Source organism: Coregonus lavaretus, assembly GCF_964263955.1.
Source record: "Coregonus lavaretus genome assembly, chromosome: 3".
NCBI lineage: Eukaryota > Metazoa > Chordata > Actinopteri > Salmoniformes > Salmonidae > Coregonus > Coregonus lavaretus.
In genome coordinates, this window is record NC_139990.1 from 24,521,925 (window position 1) to 24,538,085 (window position 16,161).

Below are 16,161 nucleotides of genomic sequence, written 5' to 3' on the forward strand. Positions count from 1 at the left end.
AAGTTCCTTGGGGACAGCAATCTTCAAGTCATGACTAATTTTAATTGGATTTAGGTCGGGGCTCTGACTGGGCCACTCAAGGACATTTACCTTTTTATTCCTTAGCCACTCCCCAGTAGCTTTGGCTGTGTGCTTCGGGTCGTTGTCATGCTGAAAGGTGAACTGCCAATACCATGCTTCAAAGTAGGGATGGTATTATTTGGGTGGTGTGCAGTGTTGGGTTTGCGCCAAACGTAACTCTGTGCATTTAGGTCAAAAAGTTCAATTTTAGTTTTGTCAGACAACAACACTTTTTGCCACATGGCTACAGAATCTCCAGTGTTTTTTTGCATACTTCAAACTGGATTCAATGTGGGCTTTCTTGAGTAATGGCTCCCTTCTTGCCACCCTACATGCCATATGTGGGGACTGCTTGGGATATTGTTGTTGGCCACAAAAGCCTGTAGCACTTCCAAAGTTGCCATTGGACTCTTGATAGCCTCTCTGATCAGTCTCCTACTTGCTCGGTCATCCAGTTTGGAGGGATGATCTAGGCAGGGTCTTGGTGGTGTCATACACCTTCCACTTATTAATAGTAATCTTGACCATGCTCCAAGGGATATTCAAGGCCTTTTAAATATTTTTATATCCATCTGTGCATTTCCACAACTTTGTCCCGGAGTTCTTTTGAAAGCTCCTTGGTGCTCACATGGTTGGCGTTTACTTTGCAATTCACTACCCAGCAGAAGGAACACACAGGAACTTCTGAATTTCTCCTGAAATCATGTGAATCACTACAATTTAACACAGGTGTAGGCCAATTAATTTGGTGTGTGATTTTGATGGTGATTAGTTACACCCAAAATAATTTTGGATTGCTAATACAAGGGGGTGGACACTTATCCAACCAAGCTATTTCAGTCTTTATTTGTATTTATTTTTCAATGATTGATTTTCACACACAAAAAAAATCTGAATATTTTTTTCCACTTGGAAGTTGTGGGGTAGGTTGTGTAGATCAATGGGGAAAAACAAGAATGTTTTTTAATTCCAGGCTATAAGGCAAAAGGTGAAGATTTTGAAAGGGTGTGTAGACTTTTTATTGGCTCTGTAAGACATCTAGGGCTGAATATGGACTCAGATCTGTCAGGCTGCGTTTACACAGACAGGACAGTTCAGATTATTTCGACCAATCAGATCAGGGCCTGTATCCACAAAGTGTCTCAGAGTAGAACATTGGTCGTAAGCGCTGAGAATAGACATTTTACTCCTACACTTATAGGTAAAAATAAAAGCTATGCATGGAGCCTCTTTAGTCATGAGTCACACCTAGTCGACAGATATTTAGGATACCTCATGAGCTGTGCTAAGCAGTTAAGAGTTACCAGCAGGTGTCTTGATAATAGAAAAATGCAGCGAGTCAGTGGTTCTGACGTCACATGCAATTGCTTTGGAGTTGTTGGAAGAATGTTTTGATATGTCTATGTAACAGTGTTGCTTCCGTCCCTCTCCTCGCCCCTACCTGGGCTTGAACCAGGGACCCTCTGCACACATCGACAACAGTCACCCTCGAAGCACCGTTACCCGTCGCTCCACAAAAGCCGCGGCCCTTGCAGAGCAAGGGAAACAACTACTTCAAGGTCTCAGAGCGAGTGACGTCACCGATTGAAACGCTACTAGTGCGCACTGCTAACTAGCTAGCCATTTCACACCGGTTACACTCACCCCCCTTTTGACCTCCTCCTTTTCCGCAGCAACCAGTGATCCGGGTCAACAGCATCAATGTAACAGTGTTGCTTCCATCCCTCTCCTCACCCCTACCTGGGCTTGAACCAGGGACCCTCTGCACACATCGACAACAGTCACCCTCAAAGCACCGTTACCCATATGATCAATCCAGAACTAATCTAGACCTACATGCAACAGTAGCTTCTGTTGCCCAGGAATGATATCAAACTGCTTAGCACAGCTCATGAGGTATCATACCATTGCAAGATTCACTTCCAGGATTCACTACCAGACGAGCTAAACCACTTCTATGCTCGCTTCGAGGCAAGCAACACTGAAGCATGCATGAGAGCACCAGCTGTTCTGGATGACTATGTGATCACGCTCTCTGTAGCCGATGTGAGTAAGACTTTTAAGCAGGTCAACATTCACAAGGCCGCAGGGCCAGACGGATTACCAGGACGTGTACTCCGAGCATGTGCTGACCAACTGGCAAGTGTCTTCACTGACATTTTCAACATGTCCCTGACTGAGTCTATAATACCAACATGTTTCAAGCAGACCACCATAGTCCCCGTGCCCAAGGACTCTAAGATAACCTGCCTAAATGACTACCGACCCGTAGCACTGACGTCTGTAGCCATGAAGTGCTTCGAAAGGCTGGTCATGGCTCACATCAACAGCATTATCCCAGAAACCCTAGACCCACTCCAATTTGCATACCGCCCCAACAGATCCACAGATGATGCAATCTCTATTGCACTCCACACTGCCCTTTCCCACCTGGACAAGAGGAACACCTACGTGAGAATGCTATTCATTGACTACAGCTCAGCATTCAACACCATAGTGCCCTCAAAGCTCATCACTAAGCTAAGGATCCTGGGACTAAACACCTCCCTCTGCAACTGGATCCTGGACTTCCTGACAGGCCGCCCCCAAGTGGTAAGGGTAGGTAACAACACATCTGCCACACTGATCCTCAACACGGGGGCCCCTCAGGGGTGCGTGCTCAGTCCCCTCCTGTACTCCCTGTTCACCCATGACTGCATGGCCAGGCACGACTCCAACACCATCATTAAGTTTGCTGACGACACAACAGTGGTAGGCCTGATCACCGACAACGATGAGACAGCCTATAGGGATCAGAGACCTGGCCGTGTGGTGCCAGGACAACAACCTCTCCCTCAACGTGACCAAGACAAAGGAGATGATTGTGGACTACAGGAAAAAAAAGAGGACTGAGCACGCCCCCATTCTCATCGACGGGGCTGTAGTGGAACAGGTTGAGAGCTTCAAGTTCCTTGGTGTCCACATCACCAACGAACTATCATGGTCCAAACACACCAAGACAGTCGTGAAGAGGGCACGACAAAGCCTATTCCCCCTCAGGAGACTGAAAAGATTTGGCATGGGTCCTCAGATCCTCAAAAAATTCTACAGCTGCACCATCGAGAGCATCCTGACTGGTTGCATCACCGCCTGGTATGGCAACTGCTTGGCCTCTGACCGCAAGGCACTACAGAGGGTAGTGCATACGGCCCAGTACATCACTGGGGCCAAGCTTCCTGCCATCCAGGACCTCTATACCAGGCGGTGTCAGAGGAAAGCCCTCAAAATTGTCAGAGACTCCAGCCACCCTAGTCATAGACTGTTCTCGCTGCTACCGCACGGCAAGCGGTACCGGAGTGCCAAGTCTAAGTCCAAAAGACTTCTCAACAGCTTCTACCCCCAAGCCATAAGACTCCTGAAAAGCTAATCATGGCTACCCAGACTATTTGCACTGCCCCCCCACCCCATCCTTTTACGCTGCTGCTACTCTGTTAATTATTTATGCATAGTCACTTTAACTCTGCCCACATGTACATATTACTTCAACTACCTCAACTAGCCGGTGCCCCCGCACATTGACTCTGCACCGGCACCCCCCTGTATATATAGCCTCCCTACTGTTATTTTTTTTTACTTCTGCTCTTTTTTTCTCAACACTTTTTTTGTTGTTGTTTAATTTTTACTTTTTTGTTAAAAATAAATGCACTGTTGGTTAAGGGCTGTAAGTAAGCATTTCACTGTAATGTCTGCACCTGTCGTATTCGGCGCATGTGGCCAATAAAATTTGATTTGATCTATTTTCTGTGATTTACGTTCCATTTCTGCGGTACAGTTGATAACCATTGCTATGAATGCTAAGAAGCCAACCTTACTAAAGCATATGTCACTCATTGGCCTATCCTTCTGTGCTGGCACAGATCTACTATTCACAGGGATCCTCTCAGAATCCCTCACCCTTGACCCATCCTCCTCTACTTTCTTCACTGCCTCAGCATACGACACCTTCTGCGCTACTCTCGCCACCTCAACCTGCGTCTCTCGCACCGGACACTTCCGATCCGGAAGTTGACACACACAACTTTATCCACTGAGACTACACAATTCTCCATCCCATGTCCACCTACACACTACTGTGACATGACCATAAACATTGCACCTGAAACAGCGCAGTGGATTCGCCACAAAAGCTCTAACAGGATAACTGATATGTCCTAATATGACCTTGTCAGGTAAAGACTCTGACTCAAATCTCAAATGGACTGACAGTGACTCATCTGTTTCACCACGCTCACCACCGGGTCTGCGTCCCACCAAACACCAGGAATCTTCTACTTCAATTGCTCCACCTCCACATTTAACGCTACCCCAGAAATCACTCCTTTCAATGGTGCCCTGTTCCTAAGAGCAAAGCAAGAAACAGATCTTGACCCAAGTTACGTGACACGGAGTCCACTACAGGTTACCTTCACTGATTCAACTGCACCCAACTCCTTTCCCACCCACCCTGAAACCATTTAATGGATCCGCCAAAAGGCAAGGATCCACTTTCTCCAAAAATGTCACTCCTACTGGACCAAATGTATCTTTATCATAACCATGTCCATCAATGCAAGGCTCGGGCTCCGAGCTCATCACAACACCTTCTACCCCTTCCATTTCACCTCCAGAACTCGAACTGGCGTCCGGCTCACTCTGTTTGAACTTGACACCAATCTTCCTTGACATACCCTCTCCCTTGTTATTGCTAGATTCAAATCCATCCTCTGCCTCCCTCAGTCTTTTCAACCTCCTCTCGCTTTCCCTAAAATCCTCCTCCCTTAACCAATTACCCGACTCCTTATAAAAAATATTCAGCTTTTCCAAGCCAAAATCTATGCTAAACCCTGTACTCCCTCCCCTGAAAAACAGAACCTTTCTTGTGACCAACAAACTGACTAGACGCTGTGTTGTGTAATGCTGCCTTTCACAGGTCGGAGTATGAATTGCACATTTTGTCACCAAAAAAGGGGAAATCGCACCATCTAACCCTACACCTACACACCACAATCCCCCGAAAACCCACGACCCTTGTAAAAACTTGTTAAGAGTTGTTTTATTTATTTTATTTTTTATTTCACCTTTATTTAACCAGGTAACAAAGGACTATATCTTGATGTAAGTGTTGGGGTTTTTAGTTGGGGCTATAGTGGGGGTGTGTCTATTAAAACACAGAAAGGAGGATTGCAGTTGAAAGGGCTGGTGCCCGTTTTATTATTGCAGTTTGAATGATGAATGGATATTAGGAGGGTTAACTGGGAAAACAAGGAAAGAAAACATACATGGTAGTAGTTCATAAGGTAAAGCAAATACATATAAATCAAATGTACTCATTAATCTCAATATAACATATCAAAGGGAATAACACCAGGGAGAAACTTTGGTAATGGGTTTAAACTTGAGTCAAATAAATGCATATGGTAAACAAATATATAAAATAACAGTAAATGTTCAATCAAATGATAATATAAATCAAGAAATAAGAAAAATGTACGTGGTCAATAAACACATCCAAACTGAAAGGTTTGATCTGCCACACTGATTACTACTTCTTCTTCTTGTGTGAATTTCCTGCAGACTATAGATGCTTTTTGCCTTATTGCTGCCTTTCTCAGTCACATTTGTGAGAAGAAAAAAAAGTTACGGAAATACGAAAGGGAAAAATAACATTTGCAACACCTCCTAACCCTGCACTTATAAAACCAAAACTCCCCAAAACCCCCCTCTTATCCCACTACTTTGCCCTAACCGTTCCTACTCCTATCCACCATCCGAGGAGGACGGGACTCCTTCTTTCAACACCTCCTGTAACTCTTCTGCCGTAAGATCTTTCACTCCCAATAACTTTTCTGCTACTACTACTTTTATCTTCTGTGACTTCCATTCCATCTGTGCAGTACAGTTAATTACCATAGCAATGAACGCCAAGAAACCAACCTTGCTAAAACACAAACTGTTCGGGTCACTCAGTCCTGGCCTACTTCTTACTGGTATTCTCTTGTGATCCCTCACCCTTTGCCCATCATCCTCTACTTTCCTCACTGCCTCATCATAGGAAACTTTCTGTCCCACTCGAACTCTGGCAATCTCAACCTGTCTCTCTCACAGGGCACTTCGGATCCCCAGCTGCATGAACGCCCCCACAGTTGACACAGTGCTTTCTCTACCCTTCTGCACATTTCTCACATCTCCCTTCTACAGACTGCTGTAACATGTCCGAATTCCTGGCACCTAAAGTACGGTACATAGGCCCTCACAGAATAGCAAATATAACCTAACCTGACCTTATCAGGTAGAAATTCTGTGTCAAAGCAGACATGGTATTCTCAGTCTCGCCATTGCCACCGGGTCTACGTCTCACCAAACAGCAGGTGTCACAAACATCAGGAATATTATTTGGTGACGCGAACCCTGAAGCATGTGCTGCCAATGCAAAGTGTCTCTCTATAAAAATACACTTCCTGCAGTATCTCCAAGAAGTGATATGATCACTACTCTGACCTCTGTGACCTCTGTAGTGATCAAACGAATTCCATCCACCTTTACTGTTATTATAATTACTGTGTTATCTGCAAAAGTCCCTTCAACAACATAAGTAATGTTCCATACTACACTGCTGAGGTATATGTCTACATTGCAGACTATACAATAATACAGTAACCCCATACTAGTGTAATGTTATTGGGGTGATACCATCCCACTGGGCACAGACATCAATTCAACGTCTATTCCATGTTGGTTCAATGTAATTTCATTGAAATGATGTGGAAACAACGTTGATTCAACCAGTGTGTGCCCAGTGGGATATTCCAATGTTTGACAGCCCTTATTACCAGTGGTGTAGAAAGTACCCAATTGTCATACTTGAGTAAAAGTAAAGATACCTTAATAGAAAATGACTCATGTAAAAGTGAAAGTCACCCAGTAAAATCCTACTTGAGTAAAAGTCTACAATTATTTCAAATTCCTTATAAACCAGACGGCACCATTTTCTTGTTTTTTAAATTTATGGATTGCCAGGGGCACGCTCCAACACTCAGACATAATTCACAAACGAAGCATGTGTTTAGTGAGTCCGCCAGATTAGAAGCCGTATGGATGACCAGGGATGTTATCTTGATAAGTGTGTGAATTAGACCATTTTCCTGCCCTGCTAAGCATTCAAAATGTAACGAATAGTTTTGGGTGTCAGGGAATGTATGGAGTAAAAACTACATAATTTTCTTCAGGAATGTAGTGAAGTAAAGGTAAAAGTACTCAAAAATATAAATAGTAAAGTACAGATACCCAACAAAACTACTTAAGTAGTACTTTCAAGTATTTTTAATTAAGTACTTTACACCACTGCTTATTACAGGTTTTATTAAGTTATTCTGAATATATTCCATCAGTTTTGAGTTCCACTGTGCACCAGCAGAGGGGGTTCAGTCACAAGATAGCATTGTGTCCCTGATTTAAACATTCCATGCTTTGTGTCTGTCTGTTTGAGGGGTTTTTGTACAGCAAGTCAATCAGACTCAATCACTGTGGTGGACTTTTGGTGAAGGGACCAAACTGAGTGTTGGAAGTAAGTACTCAATACTTGATTTTGACTTCTGAAATGTAAATTAAACTGGAAATACTCAATAACTGAAAACTGTTAATTCCATGTCTAGGCCTATGTATTCTTCATTTCAAGAATTAAAAATACTATTTTCCTTTATTAACGGAAAACCTGAGTTAAAAAATAGTCTTTAATGATTTAAAGCCACTGCCAAGCCTAACTCCCTGTAGTCCTTTATTTAGATAATATCCTCTTAAATGTAAAGTCCCCATATTTGGGGACCCTATTCAATTTGTTTTATTCAATTGAGTCTGGTATGAGAACAGTAGCCTCTATCTGCAAAAGCAGGGTGTCTGCGGAAAGCTGAGTATCATGGCTATTGATCGGTGCCTTCAAACCTTTGGTATGACTTACTACCATATATGGGCATACGGATTTATAAGGGCAGGCCGAGCGGATGACCTCATTTCAAGATGGCTGCTACCTACATTCCGGTTAGTGTTGTGAAGCATTAATGAAATAAACACAGAATACATTGATACACACCGAAAGCAGGGACTCCACAGATCATGAGGATATCTTATTTGTCTGCCTGTGACCCACCGATATTGATCACCAGCCCCGAGAGTCAAAATGTTGATTTTACACAATGTTTTCACCAAACAGCAAACATCTTACAAGGTAAACTTAGATTGGTCTGTGTTTGAGCTATAGCTACATAGGGGTATCAAATTACTCCTTAGATTGGTGGGAACAAATCTAGCCTATTGTCAATGTTATCTGATGATGTATGACTTAATGGCAACATAGAATGTCCACCGAGTGACTATATCTTTGTGCCCCGACACCACCACAATGTTGTAGAGGGGTTGGTGTTGTAGAACCTTAGTTTTTATAGTGAACAATAACTTTTAGGCACATCCAGTGTGCAGAAACAGTGCAATTACCACATTCGGACACTTTGGAGAGGTTGAAAGGACAATTGAATATGCCCTGGATACCCCATAACACCACCACAATGTTTTAGTGAGGTTGATAGGGTAGAAATTTTGTTTTTATACTGAACAAATAGCATTTAGGGATTGCAAATATGTAATAGCACTGGAATGATCTAATTTACAGACATATTCCACTTTGGATAGGTTTAGGGACACTTGGAAACATCCCGTGACCACACCTGACACCACTTACTAAAACATCTGCCCTTTTCTAGTTGTTAGGTCTATCAATCCCATTTTTTTCTCTGATATTGTTCACATGTTGAGGAAGCCATCTGATGTGTTTCCAGCTCTAGCAATCAATAATATACTTATAGCTTGTCAATTAAAGATGACTTTCAAAATAAAAAAACATACAATTGGTTATTTTGTGTGTGCTTGATCTTGTGTATTCTGAACTATGTAACGCCTATCAATCTTCTGATCATTTCATCATAATCTCCCAGATGTATTTTTTCCAAATATACCAAGTTTTTGCATGTCAGAATCATGTAATTACACATGAATAGCAGTTACTTTTGGGTATGTCTATTTAGGCGGAAATCTACATTTCTGCCATTACATTTAAGAGGTATGTATCGATCTTTATTTAATTTCAAACATCTGGCAAGGGTTATTGTATGAAATCTGACAGTGGTTTGGCAAAATTTTGCTTTACAAAGAGCAATAGCCATGTCTCTATATATAGTGTCAGAGGTTTTTGTACTGCCGTTGAATTACTGTGGTACACGTTTGGTGGCAGCGCTAGACTGGATGTTGGATTATTTTCGGTTAAGAATATTTGGTTCAATATATCCTCTGGTATATTTCTTTTCTTTTCATAATCCTGAAAATGTTTGAAAGTAGACTTTTACTAACACATGTAAATTATGTTAGATTAGATTAACTGTTAGATTCGCCAACTGTACACATTTTACCCCTTCTACCTATTATCAATGGGTTTTTGTAATTAATACACCTTTGAAAAGTGGTTCAATCCTTCTCTTGAATACTGTGACTATTATCAATGAAATGTAATTTGCTTTCAATCATTTAAGTCCAAAAAGGGAGAAACATGCTGTAATTAACATTTCATACCTTGTTTTAAACTTTGTTTTGAAGTTCAATGCCTTTCCTGTCATAATGATTGAGTGAGTGTAGTCATGCATCAGGAGATACTCAAAGGGTAGTGAAGGAGTCACAGAGACTGGTTAACCACATAAAACATCTGTTTTAGCATGGTGGTTGACTGATACCTGTCAACTCAACTGTCCATTTCTCTGATTCAACTGGCCTCCTGCCTCTTAGGTGACGTTCACCCCACCCTGACGGTCCTGCCGTCCTCCTGCGTGGGTCTGCAGCATGGGAAGGCCACTATTATGTGCCTTGCCATCAAGGGCTTCCCTTTAGACTGGAAGCTGAGCTGGAAGGTGGACGGCAGCAGCAGCAACATCTGGGTGGTGACCGGGAGCCCTGAGGTCTTGGAGAAGGACGGCCACTACAGCTGAAGAAGTACCCTGTCGACCAGTGGAAGAAGGTGGGCTCTGTGGGGCTATCCAGGGCTCCTAGTCTCCACTCTCTGAGACACTGAGGAGAGACCAGTGTTCTGAAGAGTGAGCTCCCCCCTCTGGATCCTTCCTCCAGCTGGAGATTTTAGCAATGACATCTGCCATGGGTTCTGTGACATATCATGTTTTCTAAATGTACTGTACAGTGAGGGAAAAAAGTATTTGATCCCCTGCTGATTTTGTAAGTTTGCCCACTGACAAAGACATGATCAGTCTATAGTTTTAATGGTAGGTTTATTTGAACAGTGAGAGACAGAATAACAACAACAAAATTCAGAAAAACGCATGTCAAAAATGTTATAAATTGATTTGCATTTTAATGAGGGAAATAAGTATTTGACCCCTCTGCAAAACATGACTTAGTACTTGGTGGCAAAACCCTTGTTGGTAATCACAGAGGTCAGACGTTTCTTGTAGTTGGCCATCAGGTTTGCACACATCTCAGGAGGGATTTTGTCCCACTCCTCTTTGCAGATCTTCTCCAAGTCATTAAGGTTTCGAGGCTGACGTTTGGCAACTCGAACCTTCAGCTCCCTCCACAGATTTTCTATGGGATTAAGGTCTGGAGACTGGCTAGGCCACTCCAGGACCTTAATGTGCTATTTCTTGAGCCACTCCTTTGTTGCCTTGGCCGTGTGTTTTGGGTCATGCTGGAAAACCCATCCACGACCCATTTTCAATGCCCTGGCTGAGGGAAGGAGGTTCTCACCCAAGATTTGACGGTACATGGCCCCGTCCATCGTCCCTTTGATGCGGTGAAGTTGTCCTGTCCCCTTAGCAGAAAAACACCCCCAAAGCATAATGTTTCCACCTCCATGTTTGACGGTGGGGATGGTGTTCTTGGGGTCATAGGCAGCATTCCTCCTCCTCCAAACACGGCGAGTTGAGTTGATGCCAAAGAGCTCGATTTTGGTCTCATCTGACCACAACACTTTCACCCAGTTCTCCTCTGAATCATTCAGATGTTCATTGGCAAACTTCAGACGGCCCTGTATATGTGCTTTCTTGAGCAGGGGGACCTTGCGGGCGCTGCACGATTTCAGTCCTTCATGGCGTAGTGTGTTACCAATTATTTCTTGGTGACTATGGTCCCAGCTGCCTTGAGATCATTGACAAGATCCTCCCGTGTAGTTCTGGGCTGATTCCTCACCGTTCTCATGATCATTGCAACTCCACGAGGTGAGATCTTGCATGGAGCCCCAGGCCGAGGGAGATTGACAGTTATTTTGTGTTTCTTCCATTTGCGAATAATCGCACCAACTGTTGTCACCTTCTCACCAAGCTGCTTGGCGATGGTCTTGTAGCCCATTCCAGCCTTGTGTAGGTCTACAATCTTGTCCCTGACATCCTTGGAGAGCTCTTTGGTCTTGGCCATGGTGGACAGTTAGGAATCTGATTGATTGATTGCTTCTGTGGACAGGTGTCTTTTATACAGGTAACAAACTGAGATTAGGAGCACTCCCTTTAAGAGTGTGCTCCTAATCTCAGCTCGTTACCTGTATAAAAGACACCTGGGAGCCAGAAATCTTTCTGATTGAGAGGGGGTCAAATACTTATTTCCCTCATTAAAATGCAAATCAATTTATAACATATTTGATATGCGTTTTTCTGGATTTTTTTGTTGTTATTCTGTCTCTCACTGTTCAAATAAACCTACCATTAAAATTATAGACTGATCATTTCTTTGTCAGTGGGCAAACTTACAAAATCAGCAGGGGATCAAATACTTTTTTCCCCTCACTGTATTTGCAATGTGTTTACACAGCGGGAAATGCAGAAGTATTTTATTTTTCGCTATGATCAGCTTGTCAAAAATTGACTGATACAAACTTGGAACCAATGATCATGACAATGGGGTGAAACTCCTGGACAACCGTTGTGATTTTCCATTCCATATTGTCCATTTTACTTTGACCTTTCCTGTTATGCGCATTTTTTATTTGATTGGCCGCCATTTAGGTTAGGCTATTTGATCGGAGAAACCTGCATGATGTAAAAAGTGTCCATCTCATTACATTGTCATACATTTTATCTCCAGCCTGTAGGCGTCAGAAAAGGCCAGATACTCTTCCTACCATATCCTATATCTGCTACATCGCCGCAGCGATGTGTCTCTCCAACAGCACCCTGGAGATGCCCGCTGGGAATGCAAAGCAAAATATTTTGCTCCCCTGCCTTTGACAAAGTGGGCACTGCTTGTCACAGGGCGGCCTCAACGCTCACCTAAAAAGCCCTTGTGCCACTCGGTGAGAGAAAGTGTCATTGTTTTGGGGCAGAATTATGTGAGGTTTTACAGTATGTGTTGTTGTTGGAGGTGTTTAGCTCAGAAAATGCTGCCCTCCTCAATCTGCCGCCATAGGTTACTGCCTAATCCTGCCTAATGAGCGGGCCGGCCGTGGCTGGCACCAAAATGTGTGCAACTAAAAAGAAGTTGCACACAAGTAAAAGACTAACAGCCTACAATATCTTTTGGAGTGACTTCATGAAAAATGTATGTTTGTGTTTTTATCCTAAAAATGTAAAATTCAGTTGCCCTTTGCTCTTTGGGACAAGACCTCCAGTTACCTTTAGGAAAAGTTAACATTCACTCAGATGACTACCTCAATGAAAATAGAAAGACCAATGAATGTAAAAGGAAAAATTAAATCAATGCATTCAAAAGTGAGAAAGTGTAGAATGATGGGACTCGCATCACATACTGTGCAGTGAAATATTAGAGGTCCATAGAGATACTTTAAAAGTTATAAACCCCATGTTTTGAAGAAGAAATGTATTTACAGAAATACATCCAATAACCTTTGAATACTTCCTCTACCTGCCCGAATGCATAGTGCCAACTGTAAAGGTTGGTGGAGGAGGAATAATGGTCTGGGGCTGTTTTTCATGGTTTGGGCTAGGCCCCTTAGTTCCAGTGAAGGGAAATCTTAACGCTACAGCATACAATAACATTCTAGACGATTCTGTGCTTCCAACCTTGTGGCAACAGTTTGGGGAAGGCCCTTTCTTGTTTCAGCATGACAACCGTGCACAAAGCAAGGTCTGTACAGAAATGGTTTGTCGAGATCGGTGTGGAAGAACTTGACTGGCCTGCACAGAGCCCTGACCTCAACTCCATCGAACACCTTTGGGATGAATTGGAATGCTGACTGCGAGCCAGGCCTAATCGCCCAACATCAGTGCCCGACCTCACTAATGCTCTTGTAGCTGAATGTAAGCAAGTCCCCGCAGCAATGTTCCAACATCCTGTGGAAAGCCTTCCCAGAAGAGTGGGACCAACTCCATATTAATGCCTATGATTTTGGATTGAGATGTTCGACGAGCAGGTGTCCACATACACTACATGACAAAAAGTATCTTCTTAATCCCATGGCTTCTATCAAGATCATCCAGTTTGAGAAATTGGGGGTGGACTCTTCCATCCTCCTCTACAACCCCATGGACCTGGACAAGCCAGTGCATCAAATTGGTAGCAAAAGGGAAAGGAGTTCCTGGATGCTCAGGAGCTTTAGTCAACATTTTACTGGTATAGTATTTGTTTGAATTTTTGTGTCTTGGAATATGCCCAACATGGGATACAAATAATCTATTTTTCCACAGCTCCCACTGGAAATGTATTTAAAGCTTCAGATCCTCTACAACAAGACATTTAGTATGTCTACCTCTTTCTCATGGAGAAAAACCAGGCACACAACCATTCTAGTATCTCATACTTCACAGACCAACCTGTACTGTAGCATACTGTACCTACTTGTTCAGTCTCATTCCTCCCACTTCTGTTCCATTGCTATTTTCTTTGTGAATTGATATTAGCGGTTGGTTGATTCTAAACTTTTCCTTCACGCAATAGGACGCCCAAGGGTGTGATTGACAGATGCGCCTGTATGTGTTGGCACCACCAGTGCCTTTGACCGGCTCATACCAGTAATAAAAGCAAAATACTAGTTGAAAGAAAAATCTTGTGACCCAAGGGAATATTTTATAAGGAACTCATGTCTAGCTACCTGTTGAAATGTTAAATGAATTAAAGATTGTTATGAGATGTTAGTCAAAACAAAATACTAGTTTAAAGAAAAACCTGGTTACCAAAGGTATATTTTTGAAGGAACTCATGTCTAGCTATCTGTTCACTTGTTGAAATGTTAATAAAGGATTGTTACAGAAATGTTTATTTTTATTCTCTGTCATTTGTATTTACTAAGCACCAGTAAAATACTGTAGCGAATTCAGGGACTCAAACCTGGACCAGGACTCAAACCTGGACCAGGCCCCGACCAGGACTCAAACCTGGACCAGGCCCCGACCAGGACTCAAACCTGGACCAGGCCCCGACTAGGACTCAAACCTGGGTCTAGCGACTCTCAACCAAACACCTTAGCCGTTACACCAAATGACCCTTAACGAGGTCGCTAGGTGTTGGATTAAGGTCGCTACAATACTGTTTTATCCGCTCAGCCTGCATTTGCACAGGCACAAAGGAGAGGGACGGGGAGGAGGGACATGGAACTAACCTTTTTATTAAAAGTAATACAGAACTTTAAACATTATGTTTGCATGTTTTATTAAATCATTGTTGCAAAATACAAGAGCAATCAAACAGTATTTTTACACAAGTATTTTCTCTTCTATGGATGTCATCAGTTGGCATAAGTATACATTTTAAAATGCAAACATGGCAGCATAGATACATTTTATGTGCCTGTTGTTTACATGGTAGTGGGGATGAGCATTAGATAAGTCCATGTTTGTTTAAATGAATAGTTCTTATTACCATGCCAGACTTTCTAGCATGTTCATTAATGGTGACAAATAAAGAGAAAGCAGGATAGGACTATGGAGGTATGCTGGGATATCATGGTGAGAGAGGACAAAACTATCATGGTGGACCAATAGCCAAGAAGGGAGAGAGAAGAGTTGGATTGCAAGGACGGGGAGATTGAGGTTCAGATACAGATGGGAAAACAGGCAAAATCAAAGAACCATACCACAGGAATCAAACTGGAGATCAGAAGACCAAACGAGATTGAAGAAAACTTGATGTACATGTTTGGGAGAAAGAAAAAAAAAGTGTTAAGGCGAAAGAGAGAAGAGATGGAGACATCCCATGAAGATTGCAGGAGAAAATCTGCAAGAGATGGTATATCCCTAGGCAGATGGGTTGCCTTTTACATTAACGATGTTCCGACCTACACTACCAGTCAAAACTTTGGACACACCTACTCATTCAAGGGTTTTTCTTTATTTTTACTATTTTCTACATTGTAGAATAATAGTGAAGACGTCAAAACTATGAAATAACACATGAAATCATGTAGTAACCAAGAAAGTGTTAAACAAATCGACATATATTTTATATTTGAGATTCTTCAAGTAGTCACCCTTTGCCTTGATGACAGCTTTGCACACTCTTGGCATTCTCTCAACCAGCTTCATGAGATAGACACCTGGAATGCATTTCAATTAACAGGTGTGCCTTGTTAATTTGTGGAATTTATTTCCTTCTTAATGCGTTTGAGCCAATCAGTTGTGTTATGACAAGGTAGGGGGGTATACAGAAGATAGCCCTATTTGGTAAAAGACCAAGTCCATATTATGGCAAGAACAGCTCAAATAAGCAAAGAGAAACAACAGTCCATCATTACTTTAAGACATGAAGGTCAGTCAATACTGAAAGTTTAGAAATTTGAAAGTTTCTTCAAGGGCAGTCGCAAAAACCATCAAGCGCTATGATGAAACTGGCTCTCATGAGAACCACCACAGGAATGGATTACCCGGAGTTACCTCTGCTGCAGAGGATAAGTTAATTAGTTACCACCCTCAGAAATTGCAGCCCAAATAAATGCTTCACAGAGTTCAAGTAACAGACATCTCAACATCAACTGTTCAGAGGAGACTGTGTGAATCAGGCCTTCATGGTCAAATTGCTGCAAATAAACCACTACTAAAGGACACCAATAATAAGAAGAGACCTGCTTGGGCCAAGAAACACGAGCAATGGACA